Genomic DNA, 27,974 nt, shown 5'->3' with positions numbered 1-27,974 from the left:
GGACAGTGATCCCAAGAGACCCCCTTCTAAAAAGATTTTACGTCATAATTTTCCTGGTGAAAATCCTCTTAGTTACTGTCCCAGCTTCTCTTTTGAGCCCATCTTTTGTCCTCATAAGGAAAAAAATCATATTCAACTTCTAAAACATAATTTTAATATCTGAAAAGTGCTGTGAAGTTCTGAAGCAAGAGGCATATTAAGATTGATGCAACAAAACTCATGATGGTTTTGTTTTCCTTGTTGTTGTTGTTTCTTTGGTTTATACTGCTGTCTGATAGTTGGGTTTGCATTTTTCTGTTTGGATCTAAGCTAGCAAAACTCCCCCTTCCTCTGCTGCCTTGTTTTGCTTTTCAGTATTCTCTGTTCTACATGATTGCACACTCGTGACCTACCATTGCAACTGCATGTGTCATGTCTTAGGAAAGCCTTTTTCCTCTATGGGTATACATTAAGTTGTGTTTTCTTTTCCTCAATATTTCAGTCCAAAGAAGATTTTTTTTTTCACTTATTGTTATTTTTAAAAATGATAGTAGAAACCCCATATTAAGTTCATGTTGTACAATGTAATATTTTGATTCTTATGTATATTGCGTAATATTTCTATCAGGTTAAACATGTTTAACTCTTCAGGAATAATTTTTTGCTGGAGACATGGCCCAATAATTAAAAGTACCTGCTGCTCTTCCAGCAGACCCAATATAGATTGCAATACCCTAACTGTTGGTGCTACTGTTCTCCCCCTGGCCACAACAGGCACTGCATGCATATGGCACTGAGATATATAGATTACTAGAACTTCTACATCTATCACACTAAACTAAGTATCATTGATAGAACACTGCTGTGGGATGTCATTCTGTATGTTGTGAATATGTGTTGCTCTGATTGGTTGATAAATAAAATGCTGATTGGCTAGTAGCCCAGCAGGAAGTATAGGCAGGGTAAGCAAATGAGGAGAATTCTGGGAAGAGGAAAGGTCGAGTCAGGAGTCGTCAGCCAGACACAGAAAAGGCAAGATGACAAGGCAGAACTGAGAAAAGGTACCGAGCCACATGGCAAAATATAGACAAGAATTACGGCTTAATTTAAGTGTAAGAGCTAGTGCGTAATAAGCCTGAGCTAATGGTTGAACAGTTATAATTAATATAAGCTTCTGAGTGATTATTTTATAAGTGGGCTGCAGGACTGCAGGGGCTTGGTGGGACTGAAGAAATCTTCTGTCTACAGAACACCCCTCTCTCTCCCATCCTGAGATTTCTCTATAGCCTCTGGTAACTACCATTTTATTCTCAACTTCTATGACACCATCGTTTTAGATTCTACATGTGTATAATAACACAATGTAAAGCTTTAAAAGACTTCCCATTAAATTTCCTCTCACCATATCTTGAACAGTTTCATATTTTGGGGTGTGTGCAGAGGTCAACGCTGGAGTGCAATCCCAGGAACCATAATGGTGTTGCTACCTTTTAAGTTTCTAGCAGTTGACACCAATGTCTCTTACGTTATAAAACACTTTGAGTACTCACCTTTTTCATCCTTTCCTACTCTTTAATGATGAACGAAAGTCCTCATCTGGGATTCCTTGAACCTTCAAAATGTCCTTTTATTCTAGCAAAACATGTGAGCCTGTGTCTATTGTGCAGTTTTGTCTTTGCAATACACTCCATCTAAATAGACTCCGCAAATCCAGCCAAGATGAATTTAGTGATATTATTGCTGAATTTTGAATTTCAAAAACAAGTTAAATTAAAAGATTAAAAAAATATGCCATACAAATAGAGGATCAGCTACTTTTAACTATGTCATATTGGGTGGGACATAAAGATAAAATAAAATAAAATAAAATAAAATAAAATAAAATAAAATAAAATAAAATAAAGCTTAAATTGTGCTAGTCTTAGAGTGCCAAAGTCTGAGAGGCAATTAAGTGAATAGAAGACTGAATAATCTGAACTCACAAATGTAAATAATTTTTTTTCAATATTTTTTAAGAAATATTTTTGGTAAATCTCATTCTTTCCTGCTTCTTTCCAGGTTTACGTATTCCTCTCAGGAAAGATGAACTGTAGGTTCTCTAAGATCAGGTTAGAGAAGCCAATCAGGAAGAAGTAACTGAGGAGTCTTCTTAGTGCTTTTTATGCAAAAGAACTTTATGACTAATCCTGGACATATAATCCTATAATCCCAGCTACTTGGAAATCTGAGACAGGAGGATCACATGTTTAAGACATATTTAGACTCTGGCCAAAGTGGGCAGAAAACAAGTTTCTTTCTTAAAAGTAAGGGAAAGGGTTGGTGGGGGGGGGGGGGGAGCCTGGCTATGCTGCTCAATGATAGAGATCTAGCACACAGGGATTGCGGTGCTGGTTCTATCCTGTGTGTGAACAAGAACAAATAAGTGAGAAAAAAACCACACAGCTTGGGTGTGCAAGACTGTTCTGAGAATGTAGAGCCTGGACTGGACTTTCATTCGAACCTTGTCCCTTGGGGTAGACCCACTCCAGGTTTTGAAACACAGACTATTCTAACAGTTTACTGTTGAAGTGCAGAATGTCTTATGTTGTGCAACCACATTTTGAGGTGGGGAGAGGAGGTCAATAATTCTTAAACCTTATATTGTTTTTGCATCCCTTAGTTTTATGTTCGCTACATTTAAAGGTTGAAAGCAATGCCTCACACATGCCTTATCCATAGCTGTACACTAGTTCCCAAGTAGGAGTGAGTATCCTGGTCAACTGAGGAGCCTTAAGAAATGCTTGTGCTGGCTCACAACTTTATTCCCAGGAACAGGAGGCAGAGGCATGAGAATCTCTGAGTTTATGGCCAGCCTGGACTTCAGGGAAAGTACCAGGAGAGTCAGAGCTGTCCAGGGAAAAAGACAAATAAAATAAAGAAACAAACACCTTGTCCTGGAAACAACAAACAAAAATGCTTGTTCAGGATTAAAAGCAAAACAGGAAATCACTGACTTACTGGGTTTTGAGTAAGGCCTGAAAATTAGTTAATTTTAGTTCATCGCAATGCTACAGATATGAGAATTAGTCTTTGGAAAATGTCTCGGGAATCTTTTATTCTTATACAAACATAGAAAGGTATATATTTCTGCATAGTTTTAAGTATGTTCATTATTCTTTGTGGAGAAATATGAACAAGTTAAAATGGATAGTTTCCTTAGTCTATATGTGAAGCTACATCGTGATATGACAGGCTGAGCAGTTTGATCTATAGAATGGTTTCTCATATTTTCATAGCTTTGAAGTCCAACATCAGGGTTCAGGTAGATTCTAGTGAAGGTCTTCATTTTCAGACAACCCTTTGTCTTTTCATTTAACTTTCACATACTTGAGAAGGCAGTCAACTCTTAAATGCTTTCATGTTAAAAAAAAAAAAAAAAAAAAAAAAAAAAAGAACATGAATTTCACCGCATAGGGCCCACAGACATTATCAACTCACCAACCACGGGTTCCCATATAAACACTTCTCATAGTTTTGACATGGGGATTTGGGGAGGCACACAAGCAGCCATTCTACAGCAAGAGGGAATTCAGTCAACTTCCAAAAAGAAAAAAAAAACAACAATTCTATAAACACTATCTTGTCTTGGGCAAACAGTTTTATTTGCAGCTATGGCCCATTTTACCCTAGCTAGAATTACTTTTGTGGCAGAGGAGCATGCTTTATGCACATGTGTGGAGATCAGCAGACAGCTGAGGTCAGTTCTCTCTCCCTACCATGTGGGTCCTGGGGGTTGAATGGAGGTCATCAGGATTGGTGGGAGAGTGTTCCTACATTGAGCCATCTTGCTGGCCAACCCGTTGGTTAAACTTATTTTTTTCACATGAAGAAGAATTTTATGCCTGTTTATAATCCCCACTGTAATAGAATTTGAATACATTAAGGAAACAACCTTCTTGGGTAGATTAATACATATGTAATCACATTCATGTAAATTTTAGAAACATTATTGATTTCTATGCAGACCTTGACATTTGGAAATATAGATATCTGTCTTTTTTATGCATTATTACCTTGTTATATAATTAAGTAATATTAATGAGAACATTGAAAATTTTGTGGATCAATGGCAGTCAGGAGCATTTGTTTATGATTTCTTAACCTATTACACACCCATCAATCAGTAAAATCTAGAGATCTAGCTATAAATGGGAAAAGTAAGATAATTGGAATGTATATTGTCATATGTGTCCTTTTCAAAAAAACAGCATTTTGCTACTATTTTAAAACAGTGTACTTTAGGACATGGTACTAATAGTGAGCCCAGGAACTCCAGCCATTCTTATTGACTTCACTGTTTATAATTAAGCAGCACTGACCTGCCTGCTAGTCCTCCAGTAGCTGTTAGCAACCTGCTGTTGAAGCTGAGGGCTATTTTTGCAATTATAATATGTGAAGACTGAAATACATTAAGATAAATAAAGTGTCTACCTTATTAACAGGCAACTCATTTCCACACTTGAGTACCTATCAATAGGGGTTCTGAGTTCAGTCTCCTTCGCTGATGATGCTTCCAAGGTTTAAATGCAGCCAAGGTGGTGGCACCTCACTGCTCTTTCTCCTGGGCTTTGCAATTCACTCTTAAGAGGTGGGAGGAGGGTTAGAGTTCTTAAATAATGGAATAAGACTAAAAGCTTTTAAACCCACTTTGAAGGAAAACATGTTCAGTCAAAAACAAATGCATTGCTGGCATAAAAAGAACCCTCTCTGTATTTATAGTGGTGGCAGTCAGTTGTGATGCAGGGTCTGCAGCCAACAGTCTTGATATTGGTGGAGTAGCTTAGGCTCCAACCATTAGTAAGCAGAGTTAGTTCAAGATTACTAAATATTCCTGTGGAGCAGGCCATATGTCTCAGCTTTGAAGTGAACTAGTTTTTCAACTCCCTTTGATCATTAACAACTAGGAATGTATTTGTGGCATACTTATACTTCAGATGTGAGTACATGAAATCAGAATAAGAGGATGAATTGTTTTGATGAAATTGAATAAAAATTTAAAGAATAGAATACACAGACACAAGCTTAAAAAAAAATAACACAGATCTGTATGTGCACAGCATTGTAGAGAACAGGAAGGAAAAAGAAAGTGACTACTTTCTGGGAAATAACAGCCTCTAAAAACTGTTGTGAGAGAGGGAGTCTAAAATAAGTAGGATCCATCAACAGAACAGTTAGATATTTAAATACTGACTCATCCACCTGACTCTCACTCCACACTTCTAAATCCCATGACAAATCCTTTTGCAAGTAGCCTTCCACAGGAATTAGCTGGATAAGCACAGAGTTTTTTTTTCTCCAGGAAGTCTGTCAGTATCAGAGCACCTGACTAGATGGACACTAACGCCCATGCCGACCCATTAAAGGACAAGAATAGATTGTTTTGAAAGATCCAATTTGCTCTACTGCCTTGATAATCTCCTTTAAGTTGGCATCAAGAGCTTAACAGAGTGGTGAATGTTTCAAAATGTATTTCAGTTGAAAGCCATTTGAGAGTGCCCATTGCACAGCCATAAAACTGTGACTATTTTAACTTCCCACTTTTTAGTGTAAAGGTTGACAGTTACTTTCATGCTTTTCCCAACACCATTCCTAACTTCAGTAGAAGATCTAGTTGACATAACTATCCAAATCCACTATTATTGTATACCACTTCTCACCTACATTTCAGTGTTAGTATGTCGTGTTCCAGGTTGTCCTCAAAGCTTCCCTCTTATCCAAGTCAACACTGGTCTATGGCATTAATCTTGCCTGTTGAGTACTACAGACTCTCAGAAGCAAGCATCTATTGAGAAAATACTTCTTAATTGTCACAGGGGGCTGGCAAAGACAATCTAAAGACATGTCAGTGGCACAGGTACCAAGGATATCCATTCTCTACAGAATAATTCAAGAGGTTTGTGTGATGGAGCACAAAGAGACCTATAGGCTCACCTACTAATATCATACATGGCAAAGTATTCTGATAATGTTCCACATGGGGAGTACCTTTTGGTTCAAGAAATTGATTAACTGCCAAAATCAAAATGGGTAAAATTAGAGCATTGAAGAAAAATGCTCTGGTTGTCAACATCATCTCCTATGAACAACTGCATAATCTTGAACTACAGGTGCTTCTAATCCATCTTCAGTATACAATTTCAATGTTTCTTCATCAGTAAAATTGGGAGAGTAGTAATTTTTGCTTCTTAGAATCATGGAGAAAATTAAATAAAATAGAATATATGCATATAGTAATTAACACAAATACCACAAATACGTATCTGTCTGTCTATTTGCGTATATAGTCATAGACATAATTGTACGAAATTTAACAGTGGAGGTACTAGAATAGAAGTAGTTAGCTAATATAATCACCAGTTCAGTCAGAATTATATAACAGAACTCCAAAAACTCTTTAACAGTCAGAGAAAACTAAAAATGTATGTAGCTCCTCTTTGAAAAGTTTTCAATGTATTTGCTCTCTTAGATTCAAATCCATGAGATTAAGTGTGTCACAACTATCCATCAATAGTTTCCAACACTTGAAAAATGATAGGCTGCCCTTAATGGTGAACAGTAAATCAGTTTCTCCTCATTACCCAACCACTGGGAGACCAACTAATTAAAATATGCCAAAATGTAAATGTATGTATTAAGAAGATGAACTTTCTTTACACTTTTAACAAAGATACCACATTTTAGATTAATGCATGGAAAATAAAATGACATTCCATGTCAGGTGTGTTAGTTGATGAAAAGTAAAAATACAAACTTAGAAATTAAGTAAAATCCACTACCGGGATGAAAAGTGCTCTTTGGAATGCCTTTAACGTGTAGATAAATATAATTGACAAAACAAATAATAATTAGTTCTTTATGACAAGCCATTGATGTCTAAAGGGCATGTAAAACACTTAATGATTCTTTTTTATTAATTAAATTTATTCGTTTATTTTATATCTGGACCACAGTTTCCTCTCCCTCCTCTCCTCCCTTTCCTTACCCCACCTCTCCTGGGCCCTCTGCTTCTACCTCCCCTCCTCCTGCTCCAATCCACTCCTCTTCTGTTTCTGTTCAGAAAGAGACAGGCCTCCCTTGGGTGCCAACAAAGGATGGCATATCAAGTTGATGTAGGACTATGCTCCTCCCCTTGTATTAAGACTGGGCTAGGCAACCCAGTGTGAGGAATAGGTTCCCAAAAGCCAGCCAAAGTATCAGGGACAGGCTCCATTCCCAATGCTAGGAGTCCCACAAGTAGACCAAGCTATACAACTGCCACACATATGTAGAGGGCCTAGGTCGGTCCCATGCGGGCCTTCTTAGCTGCCTGCCCAGTTGTCTGTGAGTTCCTGTGAGTCCAGGTTATTTGTTTCTGTGGGTTCCCTTGTGATGACCTAGATGCCTCCTGGCTCTTACAATCCCTCCTCTCTCTTCAACAGGATGCCCGGAGCCCAGCCCAGTGCTTGGCTGAGGATATCTGCATCTGTTTTCATCCATTACTGGATGAAGGCTCCTATGATTCTTAAAATGAAGAATGTTTTAAAACACATCACTGACACAGTGGTTGGGTGATATTTTGAGGTCATTCACCTGCTGAGCAGAATTCTGGGTTATGTGCAACCTGCTTTATTAAGGAACTGAGATAAGCATTCTAGAAATATATAGTGTTCATATTCTTTTTTCCCTATTTCCTGGCTTGTGGGTTATCTTCTTTTGATTTGTGAGCAGAAAAACCACCATTTCTGAGAACATGCCAATGTGAGCCTCCTAGAAGTTTAGCAAATTAGCCTTATTGCATCCAATGGAGATTAATTAGGAAGAGAGGGAGGAAAGGAGATATTTTTCACTCAGATGATAGAATTCCTGTTCAATATTTTTCTCCTGTTTATTAAACTTTAAACAGGAAAATTATTCAGAACTATGTATTCTCAAATCTTTGGCTACCAAGGCCATGGGTTGATGTTAGAGTTTCCAGACTCTTTGTTAATTTTAGGCTATTATCCAATCATACTGATCACTCTCAAGATTTTGTAGTTCAACTATTTTATTTTGTATTTTATTTTAGTTCAACCTGGGAGAAAGTATGAGTGATATATTAAAGCTATAAAATTAAGGTCAGGATACAGAGCAAAGTAATGCCCAGGGAAATATAATGGAGTCTATCCATCAAATTTGAAAATACACATGAGCCTTAAGTGAAGATAACAATGTGAAGTCAATTGAACTTTAAGGACGTACATAGCTGTGCCTGTATCTATCTAATAACCTCAGCAATTACACACTTTCTTTTACTAGGATGAGAAGCTGTTGCAGACAAAGTGCAGTTTTTTTTTAATGAAACTGCTTATGCAAGCCCTGTCTTAAAATAAAAATGGTGACTCACACAGCTCCGCTTGACACTGCAACTCATTAAATTCCCTGTTCTTGCCTTCTTCACTGTCTAGCCAAGTTTTAAGGGTTGAAGGATGGATCCCCCAGGTCCTAGTGGGGAACTCTATTCCTGAGCTGTCCTGCCAGATTATGTTTGGTTTTGTGTTTGTGTGCAAATGTTATTCTCTGTCCTATCAAACCTTTTGCTCCTCAGGTTTTATTATTTCTGTATCTAACCTCTACTAAAGTTCCATTAATCCCCTTAGATGAAGTCTAATCAGGATAAAACCATTGGTTCTGCCTTATCTTTAAGTGGTTGCTTTTTCTACCCACTCTGGGAATGAAGGGGAATTCAGCAGAGAGTATGCACAGACTACAAGACTTCCATTTTTTCCTGCACATTGATCCATGATTAACAGTTATAAGAGAAGTTCACTAGAAGAAATGTGTGTAGGGGCTTCCAACGTGGTGACTGGAGCTTGCATTAGCAGCCTGAGGCTCCTGGTACATACACTTCTCTCTGTCCTCATCTGCACCAGTTTTGATTCACCCCTCTCCAGTTTCTGATAGGGAAAAGCAACTCTGTTCTTGAGGACTCTCAGAGAGAAAGCAGAAGCTGATGCTATTCTTCCCTGGAAAATGAGTTTGAAATGACGTCCTCCAGAAAACTAGCTCCTGCTTTGTGACCCCATTCTTTGGCGCTAAGTACTTGAGATGATTTTCTATGAGAAGAACATTAACTATAATGCAATACTATCCTCACCTTACCCATGGGACTGCACTCATTTTTTTTTTTTTTTTTGGTTTTTCGAGACAGGGTTTCTCTGTGTAGCTTTGCACCTTTCCTGGGACTCACTTGGTAGCCCAGGCTGGCCTCGAACTCACAGAGATCCGCCTGGCCCTGCCTCCCGAGTGCTAGGATTAAAGGCGTGCGCCACCACCGCCCCGCGGGACTGCACTCATTTGAACATGGTGTCTGTGACACAGCAGCTTCTTTTGTGACTAGAGAATCACTGGACATTTCACAGGACCCATGACACATAGAAGACTGCTCCTTCTGTTCTCTGATAGATGTGCATGCACTCAGCTTTGCCAGTGTTCACTGATTTCCCTTGGCTTCTCTTATTCTTGTATTTGTTTCAAATAGTCTCACCAAGAATAAGCTGCCTTAACTGTGATCGGTATGTAACATAAAGAAAAAAATGTTAATAAACAAGTTAACATATAAAAAAGAATACACTGCCTCAACACTATATACTTCTACAGTATTTTTTTCTTAGCTCAATGTCTCTTTCTATCCATATTTGATTATTTCCTCTAAGTATCAGCTCTGTCTAATTATAAAATCTTCCATTCTGTGTTCATAAGCATGGAAAGTCCATCAATAAACCACTAAGTGGGTCATGTAGACATGGAGAGAGAGAATAGCAATAGGGTGATTCTTTTTCACATATTCCTTTGCCAAATCAATGTGGCTGACTGGAAATTTCAGTAGAACAGTCCTTCCCCAATACAGTGCTGATTGGAGTCACCCCTCCTACAGAGCTCCTCAGTCTAGAATCCTGGGTCACTGAGTCCAGAGATTTGAACTATAGTCCTGAGGAGCGTCTATTGTTGCTGGTGCTGACTATTTTGGGTACTAACAGGTTCAAGGAATAAAGGCAGCATTGGCTTAGCATGAAGTGAAGAGAATGCTCCAGATGAAATCACTTTTGCTGTCTTTGGACCTGAACAGGGTGTCTAGGGATAGATAAAGTGCTATATAAGTAGAATTCTTTTTGAGCAAAATGGCAACTTTTCTCCTGCCAGGAGGTAGAATGTATCCATTATCTCATTTCTGATTAAAGATGTGCTGAGAAATTTTAAACTAATATTTCTTCCAGATGTCATACGGAATTTGACCTGGTGTCTATCATTATCACCATAACCTGCTGTGACCGAGTTCCTGGTGCCTTGAAAGTCAAAGACAGTATGGCCTCAGTTAATACTCTAGAAATTATCAGTGACTTAAACAAAGAGAGTTTGAGACCATACCTGCAACCTGAGGAAACAAAGAAGCTGCTTGTACGTCAAGACCGTTTGAGAGAGGTGGTTCAATAGTTAAAAGCACTTGCTGTTCCTCCAAGCAATTCTCTGCAGCCACACCCAGCAGCTCACAAACACCTGCCACTCCAGCTCCTGGGGACCTCATGCCCTCTGGCCTCCTGCACACATGCCATGCACATACAGTCATCAATCAAATTAAATCTTAAAACCATTTTCATGTAAAATAATGCTACTTAAGTGAAAATAATATAAAATATTCAGAAGATCATAGTGCTACAGTTAGGTCTACTGTTTTTTTGAACTCAGATGATTTAATTTTAGAAATACTTTAAATTGCATTCTCTTGCTCTTTTTAGGCTGTCTACTAGTTTCTAGATACAAGTTGTCAATATCAGCTTTTCTGAATGGATTTTACTGCTCTGAAATAAAGCTTACCTATAAACCTCTTCTCAGGTTCACTGGCCTCATTCCCTCCAACAGGATTCATGTCTCCAATTACTCAAAAGTCTCCCAAGAAACTCATTTTATCATTTAATAGCATTGGAATGGCTGGAGTCTAATTTAATGTTATTAGATATCCCCTGGGCAGCAATTTCTTAATGGTATTTATAAAATGTAAACAGTATGCAAAACAGAAGTCGATAATTGATTTAGTCTAATAACTATTTTGGTTATTTGGTTGTTCTCTCAGCCTTGATAAGTTGTAGTGATGAACATGCACACCATTTTATCTGATTTTTATTTTCGTTTAAACTGAATAGAAGGTTTCTACCTTGATGCATGGTAATAAACACTTCAAAGAAACTGGCTGTATTGGATTCTTGGACCACTCTAACCACTTGGATCATCTATCTGTTATTTGGGCAAGAGAATTTTGGGTTTGGCATAGAAACTTGCTTCTGAAGATCAAAGTGTTATAAGGATTTGATTCTGATGAAGCATCTCTCCTGGCTGGTAGAAAGCTGCCTCTTTTGTGAGCCTTCCTGGGAAAGAAAAGAGCAATCCCTAGGATTTCTCCCCTTCTGTTTTGAGAACACCATCTTCTAAGACTAGGTGTCCATTCTCTTAGAATCATTAAACTTTGACTATCTTCTTAAAGATCCTTTCTCCAACCTGGTAATGATGTAAGACAAAACACCAGAGATAAAAAAAATTCATAAAGACAAAATGTTTCTGTGAGCTCCAGGTTTCAGAGCTTCTCATCCTCCGTTGGGTGGCCCTGTTGCATTGGTACTGTGGTAACAGAAACAGTACATGATGGTAGGAGCATTGTCCCTGGAGAGTCCTTTATCACACATCAAGATACAAAATGAAAGCCTGGGCTCCTCACTGCCTCTAGGGCATGTCTCTTGTAGCATGATTTCCTCCCTATATTAGACCCCACTCCTTAAAGTTAACACAAACCCTCATAACTTCACAAGCTACTAATGTAACCTCTAGTAGATGTGCCTTTAAGATGTAAAAATGCAGCCTATGGCTTCATTCTAAGAAAGCATGAAAGGAAGGCTCTAACTTAAATACATGTTTCTTATAAAAGCAGAGCATGCTAGTGACAGGAAATATGTACTATGGCGGGAGCGGATTAACAAACTAAGATGTTCTTCAACATAGTAGCTGCTCCTGTTATTCTGTTCCTCCAGGGTCTGCAACTGTATTCATTTTAAACATTCATTTATTTTCATTTAATGGATCTGAATGCTTTGCCTACATATAAATATGCATACCAAACGCCCATAGAGGCCGCAGAAATGTGTAGGTACTAAAGCCACAAGAAACAAGAAAGTTTTAAAACTTCTGGGCAGTATGCTATGGTTTCTTCTCAAATACATCACTTTACTTGGATTTAAGATTTTTTTCCTTTGCTGCCAAATATAGGATCAACATATAATGAATAAGCATTTTGTCTTTATTGTAGTATAAATATCATATACTTAATGAAGTGTGCTCCCTAACATTGAGTTCAACTTGCTGTGTACACCTAAGCAATGCATTGTGGAAATCACATATATACTGGAGACAGATTCAGGTATCAATGAATCTGAGGAGCCCACCCATCTAAAATAATGCAGTGTAAGAAGAGTAGATACCAGAAAACAAAAGAAGAACTTGCCTAAAGTGTAGGCAACTTTAAACATGTTATAATCCTTGGCAAATATGATGAGATCATAATTTTCTGAAAGTTGAGTAATCGTTATCTTCTGTGATAATTATAAAAAGCCCATGACAATATCATAGGACAAGGAAATTTCACTGCAGTATGTTAAGTATTGTCTTAGTTACTTTTTTACTTTATTATTGCTCTGAAAAGACACCATGACCAAGACAACTTACAGAAGAAATAGTTTATTGAAGGCTTACAGTGTCAGAGGGTTAGGGTTTATAACTATGATGGTGCGGATTATGGCAGCTGGCAGCAGGCAGGCAGGCATGACACTGGAGCAGTCGCTGAGAGCTTGTATCTGATTCCACAAACCTAAGGCAGAGAGAGAGAGAGAGAGAGAGAGAGAGAGAGAGAGAGAGAGAGAGAGAGAGAGAGGGAGGGAGGGAGGGAGGGAGGGAGGGAGGGGGAGGGAGGGAGGGAGGGAGAGAGGGAGAGAGAGAGAGAGAGAGAGAGAGAGAGAGAGAGAGAGAGAGAGAGAGAGAGAGAGAGAGAGACCTAAATGGGAATGATGTGAGTTTATGAAATCTCACCTCCTAATCCTTGCCAAACTGTTCCACCAGCATGTACTCAAATATACACATCCATGAGGATCATTCTCATTCAAACCACCACAAACACCATCTATTAGAAATGGCTTTCAAAACATTTGTGAACTTGCTAAAGTTGTGTGTTTAAAGTGCTCGTGTTTCAAAGTCAAGTAGTTCTTATTTGAAACAACAGGACTATGTCTGCAGTTGAAAACTGAATACCAAGCAGCCCGTAGACAGGCTTTCCTTTCCTTTGTTAAATGCACACTCTAGCAGAACATGCACTTCCATTGTCTCTCTGTAGGTTTTAAACATTTTATCACAAGTACCTTCTGTGTGAGTAGATTATAAAAGCTCCCCTCAAAAACCTAATCTCACTGCTCTTTTCAATAATACTCTGTGTAATAGATTTACAATGAAATACTAACATCATTTTTAAACAATGAAACATTCACTTGAATTCACCTGATAAATTAACATTAACTTTTCATATCAATATCTATGTAGAAATAATTTTTGAAATAATAGGACAATACATAAAGAAGCTTATTCTAGTTTCATAAGAGCTCATGGATGCTGTACTCTGTGATTGTATACTTTCGGTCTCAGTTCTCTTGCTGCAGAAAGAGTCCATCAGAGTCACACCATTACTTACTTATTTTACCTGCAACCTGTGGGCGAACTTTAGATTTCAATTCAGTTATGATTACTATCAGTTGCAAAGTAAGCATCACAGAAGATGGATTTTCGCATTGATTTATTATTAATTTGAAACAATTATTAAAGGTAGAACTGCCCTAAGACAGAAGTAAATTTGACAGATAATGCAGAAATTAATGAATGGAATTCCAACAATATGCAGGCTGCTCAGCTGATTTTCCTTCATCTATATAGTTAATTCACACTGAGGGATGTTTCTTTGATGTATAACCTCCTGTTGTAAACTCATCATTTTATTGTGTATTTATTTATATGCATCTCTTTTTTCTTTAAAAAGTGTTTAAATTTATAATTCTGTCAGAATGTATATAAAGTTAAAATTTCATGTATTCTTCTATTTTAACAAAAGTTGAAAGCAGTCTGTTTCTTTCATGAGTTACTTGTGTCCATTATGAACACAATCTGGGTTTGAGATTAAAATGTTTATACTAGAAATAAAGTTTTGAATTTCTATATCTTTCAAAACTATTTTAACATTGTAAAACATTTTGTATATGAACGCATAGTAAATATTTAAATATGATTTAATATTACATGTTTGTGGGTATATAGCTTGTTTAATTAGAGGACTTTTCGTTCCTGAATATTAATTTGGTAGGTTTTCTTTTCTTATATTTTCAAGTACATATACAGATTGGTATTTTTTCCTTCCTTCCTTAATACTGAGATAGTTCTATGGGGCAAGAGACACTGAACTGCTGAATGTATATGAAAATTCCCAGGGAAATATGTAGGCTACTGGCACATCTGACCTCATATATGACTTGCCTAATCTATGCTTCTTAACTTTGAATAATTTTAAAATGCATCTGTACTGTTTCATCTACTTGCTGCTTTAACCAAGGCTAAAATGAACTTATAAAATTTGTATCCATACATTTTCATCTCAAAAAACTTGAAATTAAAAGATTGACTAATTAGCAATGAGCAGCAGCAATTCTAGAGCAAAATGTTAGAGTTATAGATTATATTTCTACCATTGAATTTGTCATTATTAATAATAAATTTTATTTATTATTGTTACCAGTTAGCATTTCTCAAACTCTTATGTGTATTCTTTGGTTCTCTTAAAGATTTTGTAAAATGTAGGCCGGTAATGATGCCTGAATCTATGTAACTCTAAATGGATCTTAGGTGTAGGTGATGCTGCTGAGGAAGACACCATAGAATATCCACATTCAAGATCAATTGACAAGTCAGGACAGCACACAGGACTCCTAAATTATCTTTGTTTTGAGATGATAATAAAAACTCTGATGTGTAATTTAAAATTTATATAAATACAATTATTTTAAAGATTATACTGATATTATTGTTCCTTTTCAACTCTCAGTATGAAGGTTGGTGTGATTTATATCTTAAAGGTTTGAATTTATAAGACTGAGGATATAAAATGTGTAATTTTAACATTTAAAATAATTTGTACTACATGTTAGATTTAATGGGTTTAATAGGATATTTCAATAATAATGCTTATCTTAATTTGTTTAAAATTTAAAAATTGAAATTTAAGTTTTTAAATAGTGAATCAAGGATATTTATTCTTGGGAAATTTGACTTAATTCCTGTTGAGTTCAACATATTTTTTTAGTTGCATGGTACTGGTCAAATCATTTAATTTGAGCTTGTTAAATCAAGAGCTCTTACATTGGAGGAAGCTGGCTGCTTGAGTTGTTAGGGAAAGGGAGCATGCTTGAATAGCCACAGTTTAATAATCTAGCTAAAATACTTTTATATATCAATATACTGATTCAAACACTTGACATTTCACAATCCTGTAGACTCCAGTATAATATCTGAGAAGGAGGTTGAAGTGTGACAATCATTCATGAATAAGAGTTTTTGGAAGTGATAATGGTTTTTAGATAAGAAGGCTTTTGGGTGATGACAGATGGCTGTTATGATTATAAATGGATGTCTCCATAATTTTAGTTAATTAGATATGATTTCTTTATGTGTTGAATATGTATCCTTATTTATTGATATATTATTGATGAATATTTAGAATATACTGGTAAACTAGTTAATATTTCGTTGAGTTAGAAAATGAATGTTGATTTTCAGCTATGGAATTTCTCCCCAGATGGCCATAAAAGAAAAGCATGATGAACTAAAAGTTTAGCCATTATTAATAAAGTTTTAAATATCACACAATCCTCCTTTTGTAGGTTAACTGTTTTATATGCAATCCTATTCATACTCATAAAATCACTAATTTTATGTATCTTTAATTTATGGTATAAGTATTTTCAAATATGACATTTGTAATGGTAACATTTTCTTGAAAATCTTTATGTCATCGATTATTATTTTAAGCTAATAACTGTAGTCAAAAAGTTGTGGTTCATTTCATATGTTTATTTAAGATTTTGATCATGCTAAATGTTGGAATATTTAAATTGGAAGAATTATACATTATTGACTTACACATTAAAATGATTGACTTTAGAGGCATTATTTACATGTCTTAGAATCTACAATATTTTTTCTCCTTATTATTTCTTTTTTAAGAACATATATGGTGATCAACATATCATATTTTCAAATTATAGCATTTTAAGCAGACTTCCTGCATCATATTCACAATGAGAACTTTCCTCTGAAAGTCCTCTCTCAGAAAGGAACAATTTAAATTACCAAATAAGGACTGATTCAAATAAAAACTACAAACTTGAGACAGTTATCCCACACTCCACACTCACCTCTCATCAGAACATATACTAATTCAGTATGGTACCCTTGGTGAAAATATGATCCAATCTTCTGTTGAAACTTTAACACTTCATCTTAGAAATTAGGTATTTTGAAATAAATTCTATTGAATTTAAAAAGTGGAATCATATGTTCTGGCAGAATATACGATCTCATAGTGATTTGCTTAAATTCTGTCCATTAATACTGAATAGCTAAAAGACAAAACATCTCTAGAACACAACTGGTCTCAGTGTTTCAAGTTCTTTTATATGAGCTAAGAGAAGAGTTAGAATTGCATATTAGTATCTCAAGGAGTATAATTAAGGAAAGTTGACTTTCATAACATATGTTAAACAAGCAACTGGATGTAGAGTAAAGTTTTATTGAAGTCCCACTTGGAGTAAAAGTGGTTCCATTTAGTGCCAAGAAAAAGAGAAATTATTGACTTGGCTTCCTATCACAGGAGAAATCTTGGCAAACTCTGTCAATGAGATTATTGCTGAGGAGTGAATGTGGGGAGGCATTTCCTAAAGGCAACTTGCATACTTATATATATATCCCTTTGTATGCACTGCCATTGAGAAGCTGGAAGGAGTGTGAAACATTTTTCCTAAATATGCACTATTCTGCATTAGCAAGAAGATATTTTTAATAATGTATATTTGGGCCATAAAAGTGCTTCAGTAGATAAAGGCACTTCGTTGCCAAATCTGACTGATTTCTATCTCTGGGATCTGTTTGGTGGAGGGAAAGAATACACTCCTGCAAGTTAAATTATCTGACCTCCAATGAAAGATATGGTGTACACGTTTGCCCAAACATTATAAATAAAGAGCTGTAATAAAAACACACATTTAACTAGATATAAATACATACTTATAAATGTTAACTGTTTATTCATACCTTGTTAAGTAAATACACTCATGCATTTCCAAATCTGTGACATTGTTTAAAATGTTTTAAGGAAGTGACTTGCTTACAAGGCAGGGTAATGGTTCCTGGTTAACTCTCACTTACTCATAATAATATAAAATAATCTGTGTGGACATTTTGTTACTCAAGGTCTCATCAATGTTAGATATCAAGAATGAAAGCAGTGTGGGATCCAGGAAGGATGAAGGAAATGAAGTCTCAGGAAAATTCTTGGGAGGTAGCATATAAACCCATTTTCTTAATTTGCATTCACAGATGAGAAAAATAGTAATGAGCCTTTCTCTACATTTCCTCAGGTGACCAACAGGTAGGTGTCAGTCACAATTCCACAAGACATATCAGAGATGCTGTGCCTTAACTATTTGTGCCCTGACTGGGAGAATTCTGAAGCCAAGATGTTGTTTTCCTCTTTGGTGATAGCTCAGCTATTCATTCTGTGAATGCACAACCTTAAAACTAGCTTTGCAAAGCAAATTAATAAAGAAGACAGTTACCTGAGATTCTATTGGTGTTAATAATGGAAAGACAAATGATCACAAAATGTTTTAAAGTAGTACAATAGAAATAACAAATAATAACAGGTTTGTCAGCATATGACAAAAGTCACCATATGTGAGGCCTGTTGGAATGAGTTAGGTCTTTTTTTTTTTTATTATTTTTCAAGACAGGGTTTCTCTGTGTAGCTTTGCACCTTTCCTGGATCTCTCTCTGTAGACCAGGTTGGCCTCAAACTCACAAAGATCCGCCTGGCTCTGCCTCCCGAGTGTTGGGATTAAAGGCGTGCACCACCACCGCTCGGCTGAGTTAGGTCTTAATGTAAGTCACTGGAGGTTTTCAGTGAAGAAGTGACTTAATGTATTCACCTCAAAATATCTCCATGTAATAGAAAGGGGAAGAATGAAAAAGAGAGGCATGAGTGACATTAAGGGCAATTGCTGTAGCCAGAAGAAAACATCTGGAAGGGTGATAATGAAATCAACTGCTTTTATGAATCTAAGGAGCCAGGCTTAGCCAGACCTGATCCACATGTGGCCTCAGGATGTGGAAAAGAGGGGTGTTCAGATGAAAAGAAGACGTTGACCACTGTGAAGGACAGACTGAAGCAGGTGATAGGGGATTGGTCAAACACGAGTTAAGTAAGGGAAGTAAACAAACACAAATCAGGCTTATTTAGTGCTATGGCCTTTGACTGCACATGGGAATTTATGGTTCTCTGTTTTGTTGTACTTTTTCTGTTTTGAATATTGACAGCCTGCTTGACTTCTCCTTCCCTAACACACACCAAGATTCCTGATTAATTTGGACTCTATCCCAGACAGTAAGTTTTCACAAACTACCCAAGTCATTCTAATAAATAGACTCATCGAAAATCACCGCTCTGGAAAGAATCCAGGATATGCCTCCAAGGTGTGGGTCTGGAGGGTAAAATAAGCAGGCAGATAGAGTGCTCACAAAAGCATCATGGTATTGCCTCTTTCATGACAGCCTTTAGGAGAAATCTACATCCTAAATAAACTGACTTTCCACAGCTAAGCAAGTATCTTCAGTTACTTACAAAGACTTCTCTATTTTAGAGAGAAATCCTTAACACTTATATAAATAAAACCTTTCCATTGGCTTCTTCCATTTTAGAATTCTCCATGTACTTTAAAATGCATTTGTAACTACAGCACAAAAATCGAACTTCCTGCATAAAGACATTTATGGATCCCATTAAATATAAAATTAGTATTGATTTGTAAATACTTAGGTCAAGACTAGGACTAATAAAAAACAAATTATATTCCTCGATTACATATAAAATTCCAGTTCAATTTGATTTTTACTGAGGTTAATGCATATTTGGAAAAACTCATAATCTCTAATATAGTTTCTTTAAAAAATTGAAGCTTATTTGAATTGTTTACCAAGGGTTACTGTACATTGTGAAATTTGAAAATATTGTGAAAAAGTTTGCCATGTTCTAAATGATAAAGTTTATTTGAAAAAAGTTTCAAAACACACACAGATCTGTTCATTAAATGAAGGTTTGTAGTGTTGATATTACATAGGAAACTCACCTTTCTGAATTTCAAGGCTGTAGAAGTATTGAACTTCTAGCCCGGCCAGCACACATCCAAATCCTCTTTTACTTTGTTGTATTTCTCTTTGAGTAAATGGTCTAGTAATGTACTTCCCTCTTTTAGATAGTCTGCTAAAGAGAACTTGATCTTGAATTATTTTGAAGTGGGGAAGGGTGACTATGTAGTAAATATTCATGTATGTTGTGGTTAGTACTTGTCTTAGTTAGGGTTTCTATTCCTGTGAAGAGACACCATGACCATGGTAGCTATTATAAAAGAAAGCATTTAATTAGTGTGGCTTATAGTCCAAAAGTGTAGTCCATTACCATTATGGTGGGACATGGTGGTGTACAGGAGGACACGGTGCTGGAGAATTCAAAACCTTGATCTGAAGGGGCATAGGAGACCCCACAGCCCACTGCAACAGTGACACACTTTCTCCAACAAGGCCACACCTACTCATACAAAGCCACAACTCCTAATTGTGCCACTCCGCATAAGCTTGTGTGGGCCAATTACATTCAACCTACCAGAGTGCCATTAGGCCTTTCCATCATCTCCAGACTCCAGAGATACTGTGTACTTTCTGCAGTTGTGAAGATTTTCATTCACATCACATTTTTCTTGATAGCTAATATTATTTTGATTTAAATTTTTTGCAAAATATTAAGTAAGTTAATATGTCTAAAGCCTTTATTTTTAAAATTTAATAATCTTTTAAGCAAAGTTATATATATATTTTCTAAATTTTACTTTTTCTATACAATTTTTTGAATGGTACGCATTCAAGCAAAACTATAATAGGTAACTACAATGCCCTATATTGGCATAATTTCTAAGGGAAAATATACTGTTATTTTGTGATCTGTTTCACTAGTTAAATTCCCTTCACCAAACTAAAAACATTTCATCATAGAGAAAGAAAGAGTAAAAAGATAATATCATTTTGGTATATAATTGTAAAATTTTAGTAAGTGGTGAATAACCTTAAGGTTGGTGATTACAATTCAGTGTACCAGTCATCAAAGCAAGATACTACCAGGATTTATGGTGGAATTCATTTTAAACTTTCAACATTTATGCTTCTTCAGCTTTTACTATGACGTACTGCTTATGTCTTTTAAAGTAAATTTTCATGAAATATTATAAATATACTGCAAAGAAAACAATAAATGAATTATAAAATTTATAAAATTAGATGTAATCATGCAATATAATTGAAAAATTTCACTGTTGCAAAGGAAGTTGTAGACTCACATTTATCTTCAGATATATTATTTAACTCAAACCACAGTAACCAAATAGTAAGATAGGAAGTTTATGATGCTTTAGGATCCTGCAGCTTTTCTTCTTTGGAAACCTGAATATAGTAATAAAATAATGATGATACTAGGAGGGCTTGATAACATCCACAGTATGACATGGAGAAACAAGAAGAGATGAGAGACTTACCTCCATGCACACCTTTTGTTTCCCAAGAGAAGAGTCTATGACTTGGTTGGGAATTAATATCTAGCATCTGTTCTTGAGAACAGCAAATAGGTAGATAGCAAGCGAATTGCTAACATTCACTGAAACTTACTTAATCAAAAGCATCTTTTTAGAAGTAGAAGGGTAATTGTTGTCACCAGGATCCAGGGATATTTCAGAAAGTATAAGTAATAAGAATTATGGGTAAGAATCTCCCCATGAATAAATCCTCAAGTTATGACACATACTGGGATTCTAAGCAAAGAATTTATGCACCTTCTGGAAACTGGCAAATAACAATGCATCTCAGTCAGGGCGTATCTACAGGGGGTGGCCAAACCACGGATAGCTGCCTCTCAGACTCAGTAAGGAACTACTATGACATTACAATTGCTCTGATGAGTTCTTACTGGCTAGTGATTTGATAAACTAGCTTTTTTTTCCCCACCAAGGCTCATTCTTCCTCAGGTTACTAACTCAAGGTCATGGGAGTGGTATAGAACATCCATGTACTACCTTTGTGGTAGGTAATTGGTTTCTGCTTAAGATAATGATGTTTTTCAAACATTAGGAAATCATTCTTATTTTTTTTTCATGTCCAGTATCTAGCAAAAGTTGTCCTAATTAAGATATAAGAGATAGATATAGATATAGATAGATATAGATAGATATCTTAGATATTTGGGAATAGGATATACAGAAAGGTAAAAAAAAAACTGGCTCAATAATATCTTTTTATCACTATTCTTCCTTGGATAAAATGATTGATTCATACATGCCTCAAGGCAAGGCAGTTGACTTGTTTATAGCTGTTATTTCGTGAAATGGATTCATTATGTCTATATTTAGTAAAATGTTTGTATTCATATATGACCCATTGGTGATTATCCCCTGTTAACTCTCAAAAAGGCCATTTTGCTAAGGTATGGAAGTAGTCCTGAGGCATATTAGATAAGTTGCTTGTCTTATGTTGATTTCATCTCTGAAATATGTTTATGTCAATAAAGATAATCCAAATAGTATAGGACAGTAGAATACCCTTCATAAATTTTGAGATAATTGTATGGGATAAAATGTTGTTAATTGCTTAACAGGCCACTTTCCCAAATACTGGATGCATTGAAAGCAAAGTTCTCATAACAATTCTGAAATTTCCTAAGATGCTTAAAGAACCATAAAAATTTAGAGAATAAAATTAAGCTTAAAAATTTAAGGTCTTATATGGTTGTGTCTTTGTTAGAATCATTCTTTCTATTCAAAGAGCACAGAGTCCCGTTAGCAGGAAAAAAATAATGCTGCTGCTTTGGGGCAATAATGTATTGTTGTATGCAGGCATTTGTGCTTCCAGGAACTTCTTGTGCCTTCAGAAGCAGGACCTTGGAACACCCTGCATGTTTTTTTTTTCTATTTGAAAATCCCCAGTCCAAGGCTTGCCTGCTTTGGAGCAGGCTGGAAGGCTTCTATCATGGAAGCCTACCCTAGCATCCCTCCTCATGATGAATCAGTTCTTGCAAATGTGGCTGTCACCAGCACATGTGATCTTGCTCTGGGCATGCTGTACAGAAAGCTAAAATACAAAGACTATAGTCCAGGCCAGGAGGTGGTGGCACGCGCCTTTAATGCTAGCACTCTGGAGGCAGTAGCAAGTGGATCTCTGTGAGTTCCAGGCCAGCCTGGTCTACAAAGCTAGTGCCAGGACGGGCCCCAAAGCTATACAGAGAAACCTCATCTAGAAAAATAAAAAACAAAGTCCAGAAAGACATCCAAAGTACTTACAGTACCAGCAGTGATAAGGGTGGAGGGCTTGTATTCAAATTTTGAATCACATCAAGACTGACAGAAGTAACTTAAAACGGTACTTACCAAAATGCATTATACCTATGCCTAGTAATTCACAGAAATATTAGAAAATCATAGTTAGAAAATTTATTTAGAGAACTACTAAAAAATAATTTCCTCACAAAATATAGACAGAATAATACAACTACATTATTACAGTGATTGACTAAGGTCTATCATATGAATGATTTCTAATTACCAAAAATATTAAGAGGTATTTCTGTAATTTTTAGATGAAGAATTAAAATTCATTGATACAGGGGGTTGAGAGATGAGTCATCAGTTAAGAACACTTACTATTTTTCCTGGGAACCCAATTTTGGTACCCAGTACTCACATGGTAGCTCAAAACTTTAACTTCAGTTCCTGAGGATCTGATGTTCTCATCTGGCCTATGCAGGTATCAAACATGCATGTGTTACACAAACATGTACATACAGGCAGTCAAATGCACATACATACACATGCAAGTCCTTTCTTATTTATTAAAAATATATACAATATATTTTGATCCTTTATCTCTGCCAACTCCTCTTCATTACTCCCTACCCCCTACCTACTCAACTTCATTCTCTTTCTTCTTCTCTCCTTTCTCTACCCCTTTCACAAAACAAAACAAGACAAAAAAGAAAGAAAGAAAATCAAAACCAACAAAAACTAATATGACAAAAAAAAAAAAAATAAAGCACTCCCCCCCTAAAAAAAGTACACGGAGTCTGTTTTGGGTTGGCCTGCTACTCCTGTGCACGGGGCCTTCCTTGCTCCATGATTAACATACCCAGTGACACTCTATTAAATAAAACTGATTTTCCCAGTTCTCAACAGGTATCATTTGCAAATGATTCCTTGTTCAGCAATAGGACTTTGTATCCATTTCCCCTTCTCAGTGCTGGGACTTTTTATGATTTGAACTTGTGGGATTCCTTGAGAATGCTCAGAGTCTCTGTGAGTTTATGTGTGTATCAATCCTATAGAGTCTAGAAGACAATGTTTCCTTGAAGTCAAACACAACCTTTGTTTCTGATAATCTTTCTGCCTCCACTTCAGTTTAGATTACCAATTCCTGAGGGGAGGGTATTAACAAAGACATTTCATTTAGGAATGAGTTCTTCAAAGTCTCTCACTCTCTGTACATTGTTACGGTGTGGGTCTCATCATTAATTACTGGTTACTGCAAGAAGAAGCTTCTCAGATGATCTTTAGGAATAATAATATATCATGAGGTATAATTTTATTGCTATGTTCCTTTAGCAGAAGGAAAGAAAATCCCTGCATATGTTGTTGGGATCCAAAATCTAGTCCTCACATTTACAAAAGCCATCATTTTATCTATTAATTTAGAGAATACATAAAACAGCATGAAGGCAAAAACTTCTGCCCATATGTAGCTTTACAAAAGTAATGCAATGTGTCCTTTTCAAATACTCCATTTATGTTTCAAGGACTCCAAATTATTATGTTGAATATTTTGCTCAGTTTGTGAAGGTGTGCTTATAGACCAGGTCTAACATTTCCTTTTGATATAGAAAGAAATTAAAATGCCTTGTGCATAAAATAGTTTTTGCACTTGGGGTATGGTTTTAATCCTTGACCTAAAACAATTTGGTATTTCTGATATTCTGGTCAATCCTGCTCTGGCTTCACTTAGGATCTAACAAAACCTGTGACCGTTCTAGCTGAGCCTGACTGTGCCTGGACACATGAGATTTCACTTTTAGCTTTTCAGTTTTTACAAAGTGTTTACTAACAAGCAAACTGTGGTGGGGTCAAGGTCACTGTCACTTGCAAGAGGCAGCAATGTATAGTAACATTCGCATCATATGTTTGATGATGGCCATTTCTCAAGGCTATTATTCTCACTTTTGAGTTGTGCTTTCAAGTTATCACGTATTTCATTATATTTAACCGTATTCTTGGTTTGTACTTCTTTTCTGCATTTTGGGAACTGTCAGAACATTTGCTGGGGACCAAGCACTGTATTGGCTGCAAATTAGATCAGCATATTTTCTCCATCCCCAGCCATTTTGTTAATAAGCTTATTATACAAATTAGTCTGAAGTCTAAAAACCATGAAGGGCATGCTAAGGAGCTCCACCATCTCCAATATCCTTATCCCATACATTGGCTGCTAGACAGCATTTCATAACCTATAATAAAGAATTCATGAGAAACTTTATTAAATATTTTATAAAACCATAACAATCTATGTGAAATCTATGATCTTCCAGGGCCAGCACAGCATCTAAAAGGAGGTGGCATTTGACCAGCCAGATTCTAATCACTGAAGAATTTATGGTTCAGTAGATTCAGCCCACCTCCAAATATTCATAAAAAGTTTTAGCCTTTCTGTTCTTTTATTTTTTTAAGAAATACTTATACCTTGCCTCCCTCCCAAAGAGATTTTTCATAAAAGTTGAAGTGTAAGTTCAAATAATTCATGGAAACATTGTCAAAATGCATCTACACACAGTGTTGGCCTGAGCTTTGTGAGGGTGATAGAGAGCTGAGGGGAAAGAAAAGAATAATGTAGGCTTGCTGGAACCAGGCTTGATAGCTTATACCTTTTAAAATAACATTTATGTATTCTTCATCCCTTAACAAATCTTTTTTAACAATGGTACAAAGGCTCTGTGGTTAAGAGCACATACTGATCTTGTGCTCACAACTGCTTGCAACTGCAGCTCAAAATCCATTTCCAGGGGAATCAAACATCTTCATGGATAACAACACTCATGTGCACATACTCACGGACATGCATGCACATATAAACGTAATTAAAATAAAGTAATTTGGAAACTGGAGAGATAGCTCAGTGCTGTGGAATGTTGTTCTGTATGCTGTGAATGTGTGTTGCTCTCATGGGTTGATAAATGCTGATTGCCCAATAGCCAGGCAGGAAGTATAGGCAGGATAAGCAGATGAGGAGAATTCTGGAAAGAGGAAGATTGAGTTAAGAGTCTCCATCCAGACACAGAGGCAGCAAGATGACAAAGCAGAACTGAAAAAAGGTACCAAGCTGCCTGGTTAAACGTGTAAATAAGAATAGTGGGTTAATTTAAGTGTAAGAGCTAGTCAGTAATAAGCCTGAGCAAATGGCCAAGCAGTTATAATTAATACAAGTTTCTGTGTGTTTATTTGGGGCCAAGTGGCTGTGGGATGTGGGTGGGAGACATTCATCCCCACCGCAGGCAAGAGCAGGACCAGAGAAATATTACAGCTACAGCTCAGAGGTTAAGAGCACAGGTTGTTCTTCCAGAGAACCTGGGTTAATTCCCAGCACCTACGCAAGGGCTCGCAATTACCCATAAACCCAGTTCTAGTTCCAGAGAATCAGACACTCTCTTCACATGCAAGTGGTGCATAGACATACATGGAGACAAAACAAATGTACACATAAAATAAATTTTAAAATATTTTTAAAATACAAGTGATTTAAAAAAATAGGTCAAGTATTAAGTAACACTCATTGTCTAAATATGCCAGAAACGTCTCTCATTTTTTATTTTTTTAAAATAATTTCACAAGTGAGGACAGTATTCAAATTTTTTTCAGGTGCAAAAATGAAGTCCTGGCTGGGGGAAGTGATTTCCCAGTGAGTTCCACTAGTGTGCAGATTAAGCCAGAAGAACCAAAAAGGAAAACCTCCTGCTGACTCCCTCCCCGGTTTTACATTTATTGGCACAGAACCACAAACGAGATAATGAACACTTACCTCTGTACTTATACCACCATTTCTGTGTGGTTTAATTTATTCTGAGTTTAGGTGTCGTTTGTTTTTTCAGCACATCTTGATGTTTTGTTTAGTAAAATATTCAACAAAGTAGGATAAGCCAGGCACTAGGGATACCCTGGAGGTTAATGATGTGACAAACACTTAAAGAAAAAAAAAAAAAGATTACCAGATAAGAAGACAATTTAAAAAAAAAAATCATTTTTAACCAGATACTATTAAAGTCTTTAAAGTTATTTTAATCTTTCCCTGAGGGTTTTAAAATGCTACTTTTTTTTCCTGTTGTTATACCTTGTACCTCTGAGCTTCTTGCATTTCTTCTTTATGCATAGGAGAATGCATGTGTCCTTGTGGATACACATTTGTAGTTATTTATTCTAAACTAAAAAAAAAAAGTTAAAATCAGACCTTCCCTATTTCTGTACATTTTATTCCTGTTTTCTTCCAAATGCAAGTATTTATTAGTCATCTGTTGTTTGAATAGAATAACAGCAAGAGATGAGAAACGTCAATATTTTTCTTTAGGCATTCTCAGATATTTATTCTGGCAGACTATTTATTTAGATTTCTTTAAAAACTGAGAGGAAAGAACTATTGAGTCAAAGTGTTCTGGCTGGGAAAGACTTTTTTAATATAACAATTAGTAGATTAATTTGAAAACTGATGTCACTAAGAAATACAGGGTTAAATTCATTAGAGTTTTGTTTTGTTTTTTTGTTTTTTGTTTTGTTTTGTTTTGTTTTGTTTTGTTTTTTTTGCCAGGTATGCGACTCACGGGGCTCTGTGCATATCTTCCTTTTTGGACTTCAGAGAATTGCATTCTTTTCCTGGTCATGGCATAAATGATGACATTGAGCCCTGTAGTATAGAGCCTACTCAACCATTCTTAGAGGGTCTGCAGTGTGTGTGTGTGTGTGTGTGTGTGTGTGTATGTGTGTGTGTGTGTGTGTGTGTGTGTGTGTGTGTGTGTGTGAATGTTGGGGGTGGCTGTATTTTACAAATATATTTTCAGTTTAATCTGATTATAAAAAGCATTTGTTTTGAAATGACTTTAAATTAACTGGTTGTACTCCTATGAAAACAGGAGGTACAGAATTGAAAGTTTTGTATTAAAGTGAGCTCATTTGCATTAGTTTCACATAAATTAGCATTTTTCCTTGATTTTACTGTGGTTAGCCACCCATTCATTCACTTGACTTATATTATATTAGTTTTACCTGGACATAGTATAACAATATTTTTAAATTTTGTTGTGACTAAAATGATGGGAATTCGGCCAACTTCCTACAGAGCACAGTATTTACTTTTGGGAGATTTTATACAGCTTTATATAACAGGATCCAGTGGAATGAAGAAACTCTTCTCATTCTACTTGAATTTCAAAAGTTGCCTGAAGAAACTGTCTGGTAAAGTGTTGAAAATTG

General features: G+C 36.1%; 1 protein-coding gene across 1 annotated transcript in view; it reads left to right on the top strand.

Moving 5' to 3' along the window:
* Lrp1b (LDL receptor related protein 1B) overlaps nucleotides 1–27,974 on the top strand; it is a 1,617,914-nt gene that overhangs the window by 35,378 nt on the left and 1,554,562 nt on the right. The window lies entirely within an intron of this gene.

Source organism: Peromyscus eremicus, chromosome 4 (genome assembly GCF_949786415.1).
Source record: "Peromyscus eremicus chromosome 4, PerEre_H2_v1, whole genome shotgun sequence".
In the NCBI taxonomy this organism is placed as follows: Eukaryota; Metazoa; Chordata; class Mammalia; order Rodentia; family Cricetidae; genus Peromyscus; species Peromyscus eremicus.
The sequence above is the reverse complement of the archived record's forward strand: the minus strand, read 5'-3'. Positions and strand labels throughout refer to the sequence as shown.